Source organism: Scyliorhinus torazame, chromosome 11 (genome assembly GCF_047496885.1).
Source record: "Scyliorhinus torazame isolate Kashiwa2021f chromosome 11, sScyTor2.1, whole genome shotgun sequence".
NCBI lineage: Eukaryota > Metazoa > Chordata > Chondrichthyes > Carcharhiniformes > Scyliorhinidae > Scyliorhinus > Scyliorhinus torazame.
Genome location: NC_092717.1, coordinates 26,874,963 through 26,889,439, shown reverse-complemented (window position 1 = coordinate 26,889,439; position 14,477 = coordinate 26,874,963). Strand labels below are relative to the sequence as shown.

At 45.2% G+C, this 14,477-nt stretch overlaps 1 protein-coding gene and 1 long non-coding RNA gene across 3 annotated transcripts in view; both read right to left on the bottom strand.

Annotated features, from left to right (window-relative positions):
- tmem65 (transmembrane protein 65) overlaps window positions 1-14,477 on the bottom strand; it is an 83,270-nt gene that overhangs the window by 41,725 nt on the left and 27,068 nt on the right. The gene's annotated exons all lie outside the window — the stretch shown is intronic.
- LOC140385187 (uncharacterized) lies at window positions 8,996-11,203 on the bottom strand. The gene is made up of 2 exons (XR_011933307.1): window positions 10,937-11,203; window positions 8,996-9,532 (listed from the first exon to the last, which is right to left on the bottom strand). It is a non-coding gene; the product is annotated as an uncharacterized lncRNA (long non-coding RNA).

Below are 14,477 nucleotides of genomic sequence, written 5' to 3'. Positions count from 1 at the left end.
AATTGGAAAAAATTAATTGGGTACACTAAATTTATTTTTAAAATAATGACAAATGTTGGTGAGCAAATATGCCTTTTCTGACTTAATGACATTCAAAGTCATCTTGTTGACAGTCTGCAACTTCGAACAGCACAAATTCTGTCATGGCCTTTAAACCGTTGCTTGATATATGAAGCTGGGACTGAGTAATACGCATCATCAAGAAATATATCAATTCGTCGATTTGATGCATTTCTTCTATTATAATTAGCCCTTGTAAAAGGCGCACAAATTGTAATCATTAGACAGCATCAGTTACAATTTTATTAATTTCTGTGTTTGAGAATTAAAGGGCGGGATTCTCCAATCGCCGAAATCGCGTTCGGCGATCGGCCGGAGAATCCCCATTTGCACCAAAATCAGGGGCGGCGGCGCTTTTGTGATGCTCTGTCCCTCAAACGGCGAAGAGTACACCATATACCTTCAGGACGGCCTCATGACTTCACCTGAGGCCCTCCCCCGATACTCCGCCCCCGATGGGGCGAGTTCCCGATGACGTGGAACACTTATCTTTTTTTTCCGTGAACCCGGCAGGGTGGCTGCGGACTGTGCTACGATGCCCTCTGGGAGCGCAAATCAGGATGCAATTCAGTATTCCTCGCCAAGTAAATTCATGCCTTAGGAAAATTAGGGATTCCCGGGGTGATCCAGCTATCGGTCCGCCACTGAGTAAGCAGTCAGATAGCGAATTCCCGCAGCCGGAACCCCCCCCCCCCCCCCCCCCCCCCACCACATCAGCTGCGTGAGTATTCCCCCCTCCCAGGGAGCAAAGATAATGGGGAGAACACCTCCACCAGAAACCCACTCTAATAGGAAGACCCCCCCCCCCCCCCCCCACAGGGACCCTCTTCTAATACCCCACAGGGACCCTGACTAAAGAAAGCCGCCACAGGGACCCCCTGACTAACGAAACCCCCCCTCACAGGGACCTCCCTGACTAAAGAAATCAACCCCACATGGACCCTCCATGCATCAGTAAAGGAACCTTTGTCTGAAAGCCAGAAAGCAGTCCGGACAAGGGCAGTGAAACCAATTACAGCTGTAACACTTAACTGAAAGGTGCTGGTGTTGTAAGACTTCGTACTGTGCTCACCCCAGTCCAACGCCGGCATCTCCACATCATGGCTACCATCGACACCGCAAACTGCCGGCTCAAAGTGGAGAGGATCTCCAGGAAGATCGCGCATATAGACACTGACATTAAGTTTCTACAAAGATGCAAGAAAGCAGCCAAGCATTGTTTGGCATCTTTGAATTTGCCTATATATGCGTTTCTGGAACATACCTCTTCATTCACCTGAGGAAGGAGCAGCGCTCCGAAAGCTAGTGACATCGAAACAAACCTGTTGGACTTTAACCTGGTGTTGTAAGACTTCGTACTGTGCTCACCCCAGTCCAACGCCGGCATCTCCACATCATCTCTAACTTCCAGACAGGGGTCACTTTGCTGGAGGGAGGCCCTTTAGTCAGATGGCTTGCAGGAGCCCCTTTAGTTAGGGGGTCTCTGTGGGCGTTCTCCCTATTACAGTTGTCCCTGGTGGGGGGGGGGTCACCCTATTGCACGGCTCCTGGGGAGGGTCTCTATTACGGAGGTCCTTGGGCAGCACAGTGGGAAGCACTGCTGGCTCACAGCGCCAAGGTCCCAGGTTTAATACCAGCCCTTGGTCACTGTCCGTGTGGATTTTGCACATTCCCCGTGTTTGCGTGGGTTTCGCCCGCACAACACAAAAATGTGCAGGGTAGGTGCATTGGCCACGCTAAATTGCCCCTTAATTGGAAAAATGAATTGGTTACTCTAAATTTCTTTTTATGGTCCTTTGGGGGGTGGGGGAGTGCAGCTGGTCAATTCGCCGAAGGGGTTACAACCCTTGGCCCACCACGACAGGGCCATGCTGGCAGAAACCACAAATGATCCGCTCCCACATGATTCCCAGCCTCAGGGGCCCGGAGCACAAGATACTGGGCCCCCTAATGAATGCATTTGTATTTATCCACATTCCCTCGGCGGCATGAGGTCGTGGACCTCGTTCACACCGCCAGCCGGGGGCCGGAGCTTCGCAATCTGGTCGCTGCCTGGTGTTGCTCCCGATTTTTCTGCGAAGATAATTCTCTGTCCCATCGGGAAACACGATCTGGACGTCCCGGGACGGAGAATCCCACCCAATAAGTTTATACTCTGGCGAGAACATGCTTTTGCAAAGTAGAAAGACTTGCATTCTGAGAAGGAAAACTGAATAGAAAGGTGGATTGAAACGGAAAGGTTCACTGACTCATCACCTCGAAGGAGGTGAAGCTTAATTTCAAACCCTGTTTGTAGACAGTAGTTTCCTAAGGATTGCACAAATATGCGTCAGATGGATTATGTAAACTATTAGTTACTCAAAGTAAAATTATACTGCAAATGAAGATTGTTACAGTTCCAGTTTTTAAGAACCTTTTTCTCTTTCATCAGGAGTTCTTATACACAGACCATGCCATCTATGGTCAGAAAGGGTCTATATTAAGCCCTATGATATGTATCGTTATGGCATCCTGGACGAGTGTGCAGTCAATTCCAGCCCCAATTGACCTGGAGTCGCAACACAACTGAAATTAGCTATTCATTTATTTTTTTTTTAAATATTTTTTTATTCTCCATTTTCACATTTTCCTTCAAAACAGAGAGAGCAAGCGAGACAGAGAGAGCGAGCAAGCCAGAGAGAGAGAGAGAGAGAGAGAGAGCCAGAGAGAGAGAGAGAGAGAGAGAGAGCCAGAGACAGCGAGAGAGAGAGAGAGAGAGAGACAGCGAGAATGAGAGAGAGAGAGTGACAGAGAGAGACAGAGAAAGAGAGACAGAGAAGGACCACTGAATCCCTTCGATCGTTCAGGTGCCAGAAGTCTGTTTCTGTTCAAAATCTAAATCTTCATAGCAGTGTACTATTTTGCCACCTTAGAGTTCCTCTGCTCGACTTAAAGGTATATGTCCATAAACATCCATGGATCAAAAATAATCACGACAAAGCAAAATAAATGGGAAATAAGGAAATCAATAGGTAGGGTCCTTACAGTATCTGCAGGGACTGAATAATTATTCCATCAAGTCAACAGATTTGTGCGACGTAAAATCTCTTCAAAGTGGTTAACATTGCTATTTAGACAATAGGCCGATAGACCTAGTCCTCAAAATTACAAGCATCCTTCAATCAGATTTCAAATATCTAGCTTTTAAATCTTCATGTATCAAAATAATAATTCTATTCATTTCCTAGCCTGGCAGTTCCCTGGCAAAATAATGCATACGACATCCACTTAGCAGAAGGGATGTCAAAGAATCAAATTCAGAAAGGTACAAAAAACAAGCAGACCTGCCAATTCTCAATGTGAAACAAATGAATGCTGTTCAATTTTGTTTTAAAAAGTACCTAATTAAATCAAGGAATTAAGTCAACCACTATACTTCTGATTAACAATCTGCAAGAAAAAACAATTAAAGCTCAATGTTTGCTGAATGAAGCCGGAGCTAAGAAAAACAAAAGAACCAGCGTTCTTTCCAATGTTCAGGTCGGAATCATCTCATCTCTGCTTGCCTCAATCACAAGAATGCACCTTGTGGAGTTAATCTTTGTTCTGAGTGGGTACGTTGGCATAGACTTTGCGAGATTAATGCAGCTCATTTTATTCTGGGAGGCAATAGCGCTGAAAGGACAAATTGTTCTTTCAAGTGGTTGTAAAGCATTTAATGTAACTTCAGCTGATGTTTAGGATTGAAAGTAGAATAATCTACTGGTGAAGGATTACATCTTAATAATGTGGCCTCTGCTCCACCAACAGTACTAACTGTGATCTAAGCATTTGTGAAGGATTACACCACAAATACTGCATTACAAATACAATGGGCTGGACTCTCCGCAGCCCCGCGCCGAAATCGCAGCCGGCGCGGGGATGGGGAACAAGGAACAAAGTAAAGTACAGCACAAGTACAGGTCCTTCGGCCCTCCAAGCCTGCGCCGACCATGCTACCGTCTAAACTAAAATCTTCTACACTTCCAGGGTCGTATCCCTCTATTCCCATCCTATTCATGTATTTGTCAAGATGCCCCTTAAACGTCACTATCGTCCCTGCTTCCACCACCTCCTCCAGCAGCAAGTTCTAGGCACCCACTACCCTCTGTGAAAAACCTTACCTCGTATATGTCCTCTAAACCTATGCCTCCTAGTAATTGACCCCTCTACCCTGGGAAAAAGCCTCTGAATCCACTTTCGAGCCGTAATCATGCCCGCCGATTCTCTGGGCCTCGAAAATCGGCGTGACCGTGGAGCACGCCGCGCTGCCGGGGGGGGCATTGCCAAAGGCCCATCCAGCAATCCTCCACTCCCGGCCAGCCGAGTTCCCGACAGTGTGGAACTAACCACCTATTGCCGGTCCAGACGCTGGCGTGGCGGCTGCGGACTCAGTTGGGGTCGGGCGAATCGGAGACTGGGGAGGGGGTCTAAGAGGCAGCCGGGGAATGTTCGTGCGGGTATCGAGGGTCGGGCGCGTGGCCGATAGGGGAGTCTCCTTTTTCGGTGTGGCTCCGCGGTCAGAGTCCGCCATGGAGCACGGCGTGGCCGCTGGAGGCCGCTGCCCTGCGCATGCACGGACTCCGAACCGGAAGTGCGGGTGCCCATATCCGCAGCTAAAGCTGCAACAATCACCCCGGGTCCCTGCTACCTCCCTGCAGGCCATTGTTCAACATTCAGGAAGGAATTTCTGGAGTAAAACTCCACCGTTTTTACGCCGGCGTGGGGACAGAGTCTCATTTTTGGAGAATCCAGCCCAATGTGTTAAAAACCATCTAGAGAACCTACGGCTGAAATTTAGTCGGTCTTGGCGGGAAAACCGGCGGGGAAACCTAGTTAGCTCCATTGGGCCAGCTCCATTGGGAGGCCCAATGGAAACAAGTGCCGTTCAGGCACTGAACTGGCCGTCGTCAATCTTTCCCACGACTGCGATCCCCAATAGCAGAGATCCTGCACACAGAGCAGAAGGTCAATCAGGGGTCATCAGTTCATCATTGCCGCCAGAACCAGAGTGAGTGGTGGGTACTGCACCCACCCATGGCCTAGCATCAGAGGGATGCCGGACCAGAGGTGAGTGAAGGTGAAGTGGAGGGGCCGCAGGGTGGGACTCATGAGAGGTCGGATGAGAGGGCAGGGTCATGGCTTTCAGCAACCACCCCACTGTCCGATGCTGGATCCCCTGATCGAACAGAGCGCCTGATAGCGAGGGAACCCCCTCATCTTCCCAGGAGGCTGCTGGCAAACTTGACAAGTTTTGCTGGGTGGTCTTCCGAAAGCATGCCGTCTCCATTTCATCCCGGAGTTGCCACCACCAACGCTCTCGCCAGGTGCGGCTGGATGAAAACCCAGTCCTATGAGGTTGATCACAAGTCAATTCAAGAGAACATTTTGCAATTATTTTTTATATTTTTTATAAGTAGCATTACAAAGTAGCAATATTGGGATTAAAAGTCTTCACTTTCATTACCACAAGAAAATACACCAATGCAAATCTTTTTTTAATTTTTCCAATTAAGGAGCAATTTAGCGTGGCCAATTCACCTACCCTGCACATTCTATGAACTAACGTTAACCTTCTTAAAACACAGTGAACATCTTAGCAACCATTAATTCAAATACAACCCCCAAAGAATACAATACTTGAAATTATTTTAAGGTGTCCTTTTAACATCCATAAGACTTAAAACATCTTCAAAACAGAAACACATCAGGTTAAAGTCACTACTGTTATGAGTTTAAATCACCAGGATCGATTTACAGTCCTTAGATTACAGAGAGAGATTCATACACCTTCGGGCTGTGACTGCAGCTATCCAGCTCTGAAAAGGAAACTAAAATACACCCTGCAGCCTGCTCAAAAACAAAAGTAAAAAGCTAACAGACAGCCCAGCTCCACCCACTCGCTGACATCACTGCAGTGGTAAACATCCATTTCTTAAAGGTTCTCTCACTATAGATATTTATACACCCCCATTTATAAACACCCATTTCTTAAAGGTACTCTCACATGACACCCACAGAGACATAGGGAGAATGTGCAAACTCCACACGGACAGTGACCCGGGGCCGGGATCGAATCCGGGTTCTCGCCGCCATGAGCCACTGCAAAATCTGACGGGTACACCCATCGTAAAACATTAGGAACATAGGACTTAGGAGCAGGAGCAAGCCATTTCTGCCTCAGTAAACCCGTACAGGCGCCGTCGTGTGGTGACTAGGGGCTTTTCACAGTAACCTCATTGCAGTGTTAATGTAGCCTACTTGTGACAATAAAGATTATTATTATTATTAAGCCAAAAGAATCTCAGCTCATCATCCGTTCTGGGTCAGAAGGTGAGAGTCCCAAAATACAGATTCTGGACAGATTTCAGCACTGAGAGCGCGCTGCATTGTCAGAGATGCTGACATTAAACTACAGTGTCTGTTCAGTCAGAACAGTGTTCACAACACTGCAGCAGCAATTCGTAATTTTGATTGTCGACATAACGCAGTATACGTCAAAACAAATTCACTGTGTGAGGCACTGAGACATTGCGAAAATGTGTTAATGTGTTATATAATTAGACATAACTCCATTTTTAAAAATAGCCTAATTTGTAAAAAAAAAAAGGACTCTTTTTAAAAAATCTGCAACCAGAAAGGCATCGCTAGATTTAGTAATGAATCGTTAAGCAAAGACATTTAATATCTTAAAGCAGGTTGTATAGCTTCACTGCATTCACTTTCCTGTTGGGAACGTCATTTGGAAAAATGCTGATCATGTGTGGAGCATACACTGACACAAATGAACTTGCTGCAGGATAGAATTTTGAAACCTAGGCTGAACCAATAGAAAAATATGTACAATTGTGCAGAATACCTTCAGAAGGGGCATTTGCCAATTTTCTCTCTTCAAGGCAGTGATTTCTGCTGCTGGACAGCTCCACACAGACACCAGCTCCTCTCTTGCCTCAACGAAGTGGCCATTCAATGTGCAGCAAGTGTTCACAGACTATTCACCATGATGATGACAGCTGTACCCGAGATCATCCTCAAGCATCCAAGCACGTACTTTGCAGCCAGGGCCAATGACTAGCCATAGGGAGCAGAAATCCTTGGGTGATTTTTAATTCCACACATCAAGGACACCAAGGCCAACTGTTGCACTGCCAACCCGAGTTAGCTAGCTAAGCACAATTCAGGAAAGTACAACTTGGCAGCCTTTGGCTTTATAAATTTGGCCACAAAGGAAAACAGCTCAAAACATTCAATTACAAACAAAGGTGTCAGGGTAACATACTGAGGGAGGTGGAGGTATAGTGATAGTCACTTCGCAGTCCAGAGAGGCAGAGCAATGCTCTGGGGACCTGGGTTCGGATCCCACCACAGCAAATGGTGCAATTTTAATTCAATAAAAACCTGCAATTAAAAGTCTAATGATGACCATGAACCCATTGTCAATTGTTGTGAAAACCCACCTGGTTCATTTATGTCCTCGAGGGAAGGAAATTGGGCATCCTTACCTGGTCTGGGCTTTACGTGACTCCAGACCCACAGAAATCTGGTCGACTCAAATACCCCCTGCGCAAGGGCGATTTGGGGGATGGGTAATTAGGGATGGACACTAAGCGCTGGCCTAGCCAGCAATGTCCACATCCCATGAATGAATAGGAAAAAAATGCAGTTGATTTGAGACAATATTGAACCGGTATACGGTGAATGAGAACTTACATTTAAAGCTTCTGTTGGCAATCTTTTAGGCATGGTCTTGATCAAATGACAGGATTCAACAGGGAAATAATCGAACATAAAAATTTTCTCTTCTCCTCAACTCTTTTATATCAAAGGGCAGCACGGTGGTGCCATGGGTTAGCACTGCGGCCTCGCAGCGCCGAGGTCCCAGGTTCGATCCTGTCTCTGGGTCACTGTCTGTGTGGAGTTTGCATATTCTCCCCGTGTTTGCATGGGTTCGCCCCCACAATCCAAAAATGTGCAAGCTAGGTGGATTGGCCATGCAAAATTGCCCCTTAATTGGGAAAAATTAATTGGGTACTCTAAATTTAAAAAAAATTTATTATGTCAAGTGATTTTTTTCTACATGGATTCTGCTTTTAACTTCACCATAAACAGTTTAATGTTTGCTATGATCAGAATGACTGTGGAATGCTTAGCACGATAATTATTCCTCCAATGTTCACACAAAGACAAGTGGCATTGAGTGAACTGGGTCTAGCTCTGAAAGAAAGCAGCTTTGTTTTTGCTCTGTATCGGATTTAACTTAGATGTTTCTTTGGTCAATTCCCCAAAAGACCGAAGAAGCACTCATGCAAAGGAAATGAGCCCTGTACACCCATGGTTGTGTATTAAGACATTGGGATGCCCAGAACATTTACCAAGAGACAAGCACCAGCTTGAGAATATCCAGGTCAAAAGATCTGGAATTTCGAACACTGACTATGAGAGCCAGCTCTTTGCATATAAGGCAGGAAACAAGGAGGTCAGCACTTCAGGAATGGATTGTTAAAAGGAGTCTATCCAACCCCCCCCAACCCGACAGTTCTAAAAACAAACTTCAACTAAACTGTATTTTGGAACAATTATACCCAAGTTCTTGTAGTTAATTGCTCGCCCAACAGTAAAGTGGTGTGCAATCACATTGGAATTGTGTGGCATAGAGTACTCATGGTAGATTGTGTAACTTGAGCTTGTTAAAGAGCAGATTCTGTGGCTGTTACAACAGATACCTGCGTTTAAACAAATAGTACAAGGAAGCAGACCCAACAGAAGACATTCAACTCCAAATTACAATTACTGATAAAAACCGCAAGCACATATAGAAATAATTGGTGCCTTCCATGAAAGAACAACATCATTCACGTTGAACAAGGAGAGGTGCGAAGGCTTTTTTTTTTTTAAATGCAAAGATATGCTTCTGAAATTTATTGAAATTCTTTAATGAAGCAAAATAATTGACGGTCATATATTTTGAATTCAGAGGCATTTTGCAAAACAATCCAAGTGATTTACAATTCAAGAAAGCTACAACGAGAAGGTCTTGGTTTTAAGATTAGCCATCTAGCAGCAACAATTATTAATCATAGTTTTAATTGGATGACAATGAGTTACACAAAATACAATATTTACCACATTAACCATCACAGAAGTGAATTGTTTTAAACATGCGGATATCACGTTCTGTGAAAAAAAAAACAATGCTCAGAAAAATTCTATAATGGACGGTTCCGAGTGTACATCGAGCCATTTCTAAATTTCCCCAATTGACAATTGTTGAGGGCTGATAAAAGTGCTGGTGCCCCTGGACTGACTCCCCGCAGAGAATGAAACTTGCAGAGATCCCCATACAAAAGAAGAAAGGACGATTTTAGTCCACAACTCCCACCGGTTACGTTTAGCTTCTTCTTTCACTCCTCTCCCCCGTGAGACTGTTTTAAATTGCCTCTAACGCCTCTCAGTTCTGGAACAAGGATAAAAATTGTTGCTCATGTAGTCCAAAAAGGAAAAATTGCCCCACCATTTAAAGTTCCAATTTACCGAAACATCTACATAAATTTTACATTGAACCTGCAATCCTCTACATGTTCAAGTCAAACAAATACCCTCATCGCATGAGTCAATCACACATAACTGAATGTGATATTTTCATTCACGAATCTATAACAACTGAACAGGAAAAGGCTCAGCCACACTCAAAAGAGATTCAGAGAATTCTGAAGTAGCTCTCAAGTTGTAAATGGTTGATTGTTTTTTAAACTGGAGGAAGGTATTTAGAGTGCTGGGTGTGAGGTCCACTGACTTTACTTTATCTATATGAATGGCCCCGACTTTGACATGGAGGGCATAATTCCAAAATCAGTAGATAACTCAAATCTGGGAAGTTTTATGAGCCACAAGTAGGATGGTGATAAGACTTAGAACAGACAGGCTGGTGAGTGAGCTTACTCATGGCAGAGACAATTCAACCCTGATGTGTGAAGTTACATATTTTGGTAGAAGTAGTAAAGAGAGGCTACATAAAATAAAGGGTTCAATTCTTTGAGAGTGGGGGGTGCAAGAACAAAGGGATCCGGAGGAGGAGGGGGGGGGGGGGGTTACATGCACACAGATTGTCAAGGTGCCAGGGCAGATTGAGAAAGTGGTTAAAAAGGCACAAAAGATTCTCGGTATTATAAGTGGAGATTGAGTGTAAAGGGAAGTTATGGTGAACCTTTATAAAGCATTGGTTTGCCCTCAGCTGAAGTAGCCCAACTCTAGGCACTTTGGGTAGGACGTGAAAGCATTTGGATAGGGTGCAGAAACGATTTGAGGGAATGGTGGTTCCAGGGATGAAAGTTACTAGGATAGATCAGAGAAACCGGGGCAGTTTTCCATATCAAAGAAAACATCGAGAGGATATTTGACAGAGGAGTTCAAAATCCTGACAGACAGAGGGGTAGAAACTGTTCCCGTTGGCAGATTTTTGTTTTAAATGCAGCAAGTAGATAGGACCTAGAGTGCATGGCCTGAGTGTGTGCTGGAAGAAGTTTCCAATGGGGTTTTCAAAAGGGAATGTAGACTAGATAGATCGTTACACAGTTGCTTTCATTCTCATTTCAAATGGACCACAGTTCTACACAGATAAAGGTGTAAAATCTACCTCAGGATAAACATTTGACACACTTACAGTCCCTAAAATTCCAGCCACAGTATAGAGCCATGTCCCAATAGATCGTTCAGAGAGTTCAACTAAACCCTTCTTTTCCCCCATTCGCTCTTGGGATGTTGACATCACATTAAATCCAGCATCCATCCCTAATTGCCTTGGAGGTGGCATTGAGCAGCCTTCTTGGATAACCGCAGTCGGTGTGGTGTAGATACTCACATGGGCAGCACGGTATCACATGGTTAGCAATGTTGCTTCACAGCGCATGATCCCAGGTTCGATTCCCACTTGAGTCAGTCTTATGCGGAGTCTGCACGTTCTCCCGGTCTACGTGGGTTTCATCCGGATGCTCCGGTTTCCTCCCACAAGTCCCAAAAGACATGCTTGTGTGAATTGGACTTTCTGAATTCTCTCTCTGTGTACCCAAACAGGCGGCGGTGTGTGGTGACTAGGGGCTTTTCACAGTAACTTCATTGCAGTGTTAATATAAGCCTACTTGTGACAATAATAAAGATTATATTAGAAAATACATTGCTGTTGGGAAGGTTCCAGGATTTTGACCCAGTGACAAAGAAACAATGTTATGCTTTCAAATCAAAATGGTGGTGTATGACTTTGAAGTGAACTTGCATGTGGTGATGTTTCCTCGTGTTTGCTGCCCTTGTTCATTGTGGCTCACAGGTGTGGAAGGTGCTGTTGAAGAAGCCTCGGTGAGTTGCTGCTGTGCATCTTGTAGATGGTGCACACTGCTGCCACTGTGCACCAATGCTGGAGAGAACAAGTGTTTAATGTGGTGGACGGGGCATCAATTAAGCGGTTGCTTTGTCCTGGATGATGTTGAGCTTCGAGTGTTGCGCTCATCCAGGCAAGTGGGGAGTATTCTATCACACTCCTGACTTGTTTCTTTAGGGAGTCAAGTGGTGAGTTACTCACCCCAGAATTCCCAGCCTTTAATCTGCTCTTACAGCCACATTATTATTATATCGGTTCAATGGTGCCCTCCCTGCATGTCGATGGAGGGGGATGCTGTTGGATGTTAAGGGGAAGTGGTTGTCTTCTCTCTTGTTGGGAATGGTTCCTTTCATTATGGAGCAGCCCTCACTCACTTCAACATCAACCTTAGATCTCATTCTTCAGTTTTGTATGTTTAATCGGTCTCTCCCCATTGCTGGCTCCAATTCGCCCACCCCCACAGTTGCCAGGTATGTATGTAGTCAAGTCAATGCAAAGTGCAGGCATTAACTTGCCTCTCGAAATGCTCAATAATAAACATTTAGTTGACAGAATATTACGACAATACTATTAGAAAGATTAAACCCAAAACTTTGAGTCTCCATTCAACCCCATTAATAAATAAGCAGCTAATCCTCTAGAATCTGAATGGTAATATGTCGTTTTCGTTCAATTTTAATACCTCATTCTCCTTAAGTGCAGTTTTGAAGGATTGTTTGTATTTTAAATGACACACAGAATACAATCTTCATCTCAATTTCACCACCACTGTGACAAATTTAATAAAACTATTCAATCACTGCAAATGGAATCAGGCTGGAGGTGAATATGAATACAGTAAGCATTGTGGGTTTACCTTGTCCATATTTAGATGGTTCCAGCAGAAGCTCACTGCATTTTGGGGGTTTTAAAGATAATTTGCTCATCATTTTCCTTCACAAATTTTTCCTTGTTCTTTGACTGCATACTAGATTTTGTTATGTCAAACCAAAGCAGGCAGCGCCCTCCCCCCCAACCCCCTTAAATGTTGGATTCAAAAATACATTTTCCACAATCCGAAGGCTCTGAAAACAATTCAGCTTGAATCAACTGGTACCAGAAGAGCATGATCTCACGGTGGCACAGTGACCCTCAGTGCCAGGGACCCGGGTTCAATTCCGACCTTCGGTGACTGTGTGAATTTGCCTGTTCTCCCCGTGTCTGCGTGGGTTTCTTCCGGGTGCTCCAGTTTCCTCCCACAGTCCAAAGATGTGCAGGTTAGTTGGATTGGCCATGTTAAATTGCCCTGCCGTGTCCTAAATTGCCCTTAGTGTTGGGTGGGGTTACTGGGTTACGGCGATAGGGTGGACGTGCATGTTTGGGTAGGGTGCTCTTTCCAAGAGCCGGTGCAGACTCGATGGGCCGAATGGCCTCCTTCTGCACTGTAAATTCCATAATTCTATGAAAACAATTCAGCTTGAAACAACTGGTACCAAAAGAGCATGATCTCACGATGGCACAGTGACCCTCAGTGCCAGGGACCCAGGTTCAATTCCGACCTTCGGTGACTGTGTGAATTTGCCTGTTCTCCCCGTGTCTGCGTGGGTTTCTTCCGGGTGCTCCAGTTTCCTCCCACAGTCCAAAGATGTGCAGGTTAGTTGGATTGGCCATGTTAAATTGCCCTGCCGTGTCCTAAATTGCCCTTAGTGTTGGGTGGGGTTACTGGGTTACGGCGATAGGGTGGACGTGCATGTTTGGGTAGGGTGCTCTTTCCAAGAGCCGGTGCAGACTCGATGGGCCGAATGGCCTCCTTCTGCACTGTAAATTCCATAATTCTATGAAAACAATTCAGCTTGAAACAACTGGTACCAAAAGAGCATGATCTCACGATGGCACAGTGACCCTCAGTGCCAGGGACCCAGGTTCAATTCCGATCTTCGGTGACTGTGAATTTGCCCGTTCTCCCAGTGTCTGCGTGGGTTTCCTCCGGGTGCTCCAGTTTCCTCCTACAGTTGAAAGGTGTGCAGGTTAGCTGCGTTGGACATGCTAAATTTCTTAGTGTCCAAAAAGTCAGGTGAGGTAACTGGGTTACAGGGATAGGGTGGGAGCATGGGCCTAGGTGGGGTGCTCGTTCAGATGTTCGGTGCAGAGTTGATGGGCCGAATGGTCTCCTTCTGCACTGCAGTGATTCTATGATTCTTTATGACATTTAGTTGGCCATATAAAGGTCAACTGATGTAGTATCTGGTGCACACACTCCTCCTTGCCAACCCTTCTGTAGTATCTTGTGCACACACTCCTCCTTCCCAACCCTTCTACAAACCCAAACATACTTCGCAGCAGTTATCATGCCCATTGGTGTCAATTGACACTGTTTAATGTATCTCTATACGAGAACCCAGATGACTGATGGCTTCGCAATGATTCCCTCGCATCCGTTTTCATTGACAAATTGATTTTTTTTTGGCTTTCAGTGCTAGAAGCATCCTTTCCTTCAACTGAGATTTAAATTTGCTTCATCCACAGTGGAGTCAGCAACATTTCCCCCTCCCCTATGTTCCCCCTCCCCTAACCTTTAACACCTCCCCTCACCACTATCGCCCAGGTGATGGCAGGCTAAGAAAAGATTGGCACATAGGTAATCTCCCAAGGTACATGTACTCCTCCTATAATGTTACACGCACTTTAAAACAAAGGATCAGCTGGAAGGTTAGGGAGCCGTTACGTTTATTGACTGGGAACGCTGAAGGCTGACTCGAATTGTGATGCGGTTTTTAAAGCCTAGTCTCTGTAGTCTCCCAACTGTCTCAATTTACTAGTCGTGTCTAAATCATTGTTGCAATTATAGTAGGAATGGCCTTATTTATACTTGCAGTAAAATTACGTAATTTTTGCTACCTCAAATTATATACACCGGTCAATGCTGCATTGCGTGTACACCAATACAACAGGCAACTTCACAAAGGAAGTCAACTCCTTCAGCAGATACCAGCACCACAGGGAACGTCCGGGGGAAAAAAACACTTATTGGCCAAAAAAGGCAACCTTG